Source organism: Podarcis liolepis, assembly GCF_965112155.1.
Source record: "Podarcis liolepis genome assembly, chromosome: W".
Taxonomy (NCBI): domain Eukaryota; kingdom Metazoa; phylum Chordata; class Lepidosauria; order Squamata; family Lacertidae; genus Podarcis; species Podarcis liolepis.
Window position 1 is genome coordinate 27650352 of NC_139568.1, and position 5038 is coordinate 27655389.

The window sequence follows — 5038 nt, forward strand, 5'->3', positions numbered from 1 at the left end:
AGACATTAATCATAGACAGGTAAAAAGTTGGGAAAAGGAACGCGGAGTTTACACAGGCATGGTTTGTTGGATTCTCTAGCCGCAGTCAGAGGTAACTGGCCACACTCAGGCATTCGGCTTGAGATCCTAGTTGACCTCCCCGTCTGCGTCTCCCGGCAGGATACAGGCAAGGTCACCAATCGGCGATCCCACTCAGCGTGAGAGGGACACACCTCTCCCCCTCCTCCCTGCTTCCCTCAGGGAGGGGTAAAGAGACAGACAGAAATCTATTTACATGTCTTTATTCCTGTCATTCCAGCAGTACAGAGAAACGTGTCTGCACTCTCCAGACTCCAACAGTAGAGTAAGAAACTCCACCCCTGTACTTCCAGTACGGGTCAGATGACACTCTGAGCTAACATCCAGTGCTCAGTACAGTGAATAGACTGCCCCTTTGTTCCAATAGTACAGTCCCAGACATCAACATCCTGTTTTGCATTCCAGACACCTGCAGCTGGCTTTCGCATTGCTGCTTTTTCCTGACATGGTTTCGGACTGCCCGTACCAGAGTGGTACGAAAAGGAATGTACAAGGAGGGGTAAGTACAGATTGATATGGTGTGAACTCAAGGTGAACAGAGCGTACCAGGGTGATGAGGGAATGTCTTAGCATCAGCACGGTTTGAGCAGCATGAGCAGAACAAAGCTTAGAAGCAAGACTTCCCATCATGCCACAGTTATGTGCAGAAGCAATGCTTCCCATCATGCCATGGTCATGTGCAAAAGCAATGCTTTCCTTCATCTCCCCCTTTCTTTTCTTATTTGCGAGGTGTTCTGGGTGAATAAGACAAAAATACTTCGGGATACGTGGTATGCCAGCGCATGCCCGAAACAAGCTCGCCAGGGTTGACGGGACAAAAATATTTCGGGATACGTGGTATGCCAGCGCATGCCCAAAATAAGTTCGCCACATCTCCCCTAATGTTTACTGCTGGTGCTGCAATTTCGCAAAGTAGGCAGCAATGATTTTATTGGGTGGCTGAGGGGGAGAGAGAAGCCGAGACAAAAGACTTATGAGTCCAGGAATGCATTGGAGGAAGCAACATAGCAAAATCAATATACATATTATAATAATGGCATATTGAAAGAGATTACGAAGCCAATTCAGGTTTGGCAACCAGCCAGTGAGCCACTGGGTGAATGAGTCCCACAGGCCAGAAAGTCCAACGTCCTGTTTAATGTGGTGTGTAAGATTTTGCAAATGAGAGATTTGCTTTTGGATGGCTTTGGAATTATCAGTAATATTAAAACAACACATGTCGTCCACTTGTTCACGGCCGTAATGATGAAGCATCAATCGATAATCGATAGCAGTGCGGTTCTGCAGAAGACCATGCTGGAGTTCACTCTGCTCTTTATTTAGAAGATGAAGCGCTTGAGAAGTAAAATTCAGGGCTTTTTCTGCAGAACAAGCTAAAGAGTTAATGTTCCTACTATTGCGTACAGCCAATCCAGGGACTCCTAGGAGAGAAACAGCTAAAGGGATATATTCAGACCTACTGGGAAGAGAAATTGAATCGTCACAATCGTTAGTCAATGCAATAGAGCGGCGATATCGAGAGCGGGTCAAATGATGCTTTTTGGGTAATACGATGGACAAACGGCTTAAGCAGCAGGGTGTGCCATGGCTGATGTTTGCTGGAATGTAATTAAATGTATAGCCAGGACACGTCCAGAACCAGCCAGCAGGTAGTTCTGTGTATTTATATACATAAGAAATATTTACATAATTAGAGCAGTGGAAATTATCCTTGCCCATTTTCACACAGTTGGATTTTGTGCAATTGACCATACGGGCACAGGTGACATTAAAAGAAGCCACGTATGCGGTCAACAAATCAATGGCCAAAGGTGGGCGTCGGCGCACTTGGTTACCCCAGTTGTGGTAACTGGAATAACCAAGGGTGTGGAGAGAATCATTTTGGGGTAGGGATGAGAAAAACCAGGTATCATTTTGTATGTCAAAATGGTCATGGCAAACAGGGATAAGGCAGGAGCCAAGGATTTCACCTATTGATACCTGTTGGGTTAGGCAAAAGGAAGAAAGATTGAGGGTCTTTGCAAAAGATTCCCACACATTTGTTGGTGTGGAGTTACCGCTATTAAGAGCGGAAGCAGAAAGAGGCAAAAACAAAACGCTGAAAATGAGCACTAAAGCAAGTAGCTTTCCCCCCGTTATGGGCCATTGTTCTACCCATACCGGGGTGGTTGATTTGCAGTGGAGGGGGAGTGCAAGCTTACTCATTTAATTGAATGGTAGCTTGTAATTGTTGTAGTAAGTCTCTGCCCCACAGATTGAGATGGATTTTTAACACACAGGGCTGGATATATGCAATGGTTTCAGAGCTATCAGGCAGAGAAACAGGCAGCCACTGTATGCTTTTGGAAGAGGTTTGAGGTCCACCTACACCCCAAACTGCAGAGGCAGACTCAAGGGGCCACGTGGGGTCCCAGCAACTACTGGAAATTACAGAAATGTCCGCGCCTGTGTCAATCAAGCCTTCCAGAACCTTGCCATTTATCTTGTACTTACGAAGAAGTTTCTGATGACCAATCCGCTGGATTACAGCTAACAGCTGTGGAGAAAAAGGAGAGAGCTCGTGCAAATTACTATCAATAATAGAAACAGTAGGGTGAGAAGGGAGCACCACCAAATGCGCCCAGGACTCACCCTTCTTTAAACCCTAAGGAGTTTCCCGAACTCCTGCACTGATTTGCCTTTACCGCACTTCAGGCATTTCTTGGAAAGCTTAGCCTTATTGGCATCACCATTCCTGTTTGCACCCCCGCCAGGGGCTCTGCATTGTTTAGCAAAATGACCTAGGTGCTTGCAGTTGAAGCAGTTCCCAGTGGGCTTGTTGCCAGCCTGGATGGCACCGGCAAGCAAGGACATCGCATGACTCTGGCTTCCAACATCTGCACAGGCTTGAATCATATCGGCCAGGTCATATTTAGGGCGATGTATGATCGACTGCAAAGCCTTTTTGCAGTCAGTACTTGCATTTTCGAAAGCCAATTTTTTCATCAATTCATTTTGAGCTGTAGTGTCATCAATCTGCCTAGTGACTGATTCTTTCAATCTATCTATAAATTGATGGTAGGGCTCCGAATGTTGTTGCTTAATATTAACAAAGGAGCTAAGTGGTTGTCCTGAGACAGGGACTTTGCAAAAGGAGCGTTGCACACAGGTCACGGTGCGACTAAAATGTAAAGGTGTTAATTGCGCTTGGGCTGGTATATTATCATACGGAACAGCACCAAAGAGTTGGTTGGCTGAATGCTGTGGATCAGCCAGGGCTACTGCGCAATGCTTAAATTCACTTTCAAGAACTACATACTGAGCCGGGGATAACAGCATGCGCATCAGATCTTTCCAATCTTGAGGTAGCATTGTATAACCAGTTGCTATTCCCTCCAGCATTCCTGTCACATAAGTGGATTTTAGGCCGGAATCAGTAATGGCTTTCTTTAATTCTCTCAGAATAGAATAAGGAAGCGTCTCATACATAATTTGTTGTTGCGCAGTGCCAGGGTTAGTATAAGAAATAGGGAAAGCAAACGGCAGTTCCCCGGCCCACCCCGCCTCCTCCAAAAGCTTTGGGTAAGGAGGTAGATTGTCTGTTGCGGCTAAAAGGGCAGGTGGCAGGGCAGTTGGTGGGGAATTGTCTGGTGCAGGTGCCGACGGAGACGCCTGGGGACCTAATCTAGCTACGGCATCCGCACACTTCTGCCAAGTGAGCAGACAATGAATCGGAGCCCTTGGTTCTGCAAAGAGGGTTTTTCCGATTTTTTGCCAAGTCTCCATCCCCAAGGACCCTATTTCTGGGTACCAGGGGCACTCACAAGCAATATGGCATAACAATCGTACAATTTCTTTCAAGGAAATATGCGCACCTGCTACTCTCTGTCTGACTAAATGAAACAGTTCTTTAGCATGCTCTTTTGGGGACTTTGTAAGCTCCCCCCCCCCATACTCACGGTGTAGCGCGCTGAGACTTTTCCAGTCGAGTGAAGTATGAGGCTGCGTAAAGGGATCTGGCACGTCGAGGGTCACCAGATGTTGGGTTGAAATTAACGACAGACGAGTAGGTAGGTGTCATACGGGAGGCGTCTCTCGAGCAAGCCTCGGAGACTCCCTTTTATTGGATATTATACAGTGTTTGCCACGTGTGTGCTTGTTGCTGATTGATTAACATAAGTACAAAGCAAGGGTTGCATATAAGACATTAATTATTGCATATAAGACAGTCATAGACAGGTTAAAGGTTGGGAAAAGGAACGCGGAGTTTACACAGACATGGTTTCGGACTGCCCGTACGAGAGTGGTACGAAAAGGAATGTACAAGGAGGGGTAAGTACAGATTGATATGGTGTGAACTCAAGGTGAACAGAACGTACCAGGGTGATGAGGGAATGTCTTAGCATCAGCACGGTTTGTGCAGCATGAGCAGAACAAAGCTTAGAAGCAAGACTTCCCATCATGCCACAGTTATGTGCATGGCAGGGAACTGACATCAGAGACACGGGAGAAGGAGACGGTCTCTGATTCTGCAGGAGAAGGTCCTAGCGCTAGGGGGAGACTCAGCTGGGAAAGAGGGAAAGAGAATGAGTGTAACACCAGGGATCCAGGAGAGCAACGGGACAGGGAGGTGCAGGGGCTCCAGGACTCTTCGTTGGAAGTTAGTGAGGAAAGCCCAAGCACCCCGCTGCCCACGCCCACCCTGCGCAGGAGACTCCCGCGCTGTGAGAGGCGGAGACGCTTAGGCGTCAAACTGTCAGGAAAAAGCACCAAGGCAAAAGCCAGCTCCAGATGGCTGGAATGCACAACAGGATGTTGTGTTTTGCAGATGTACTGCTGGGGAAAAGGTGGAGCCTATTCTCTGTACTGAGCACCGGATGTTAGCTCAGTGTGTCATCTGACCTGTGCTGGAAGTACAGGGGAGGAGTGTGAGTCTCTTCTGATGGAGTCTGAAGGGAGCAGTCACATTTCTATGTACTGC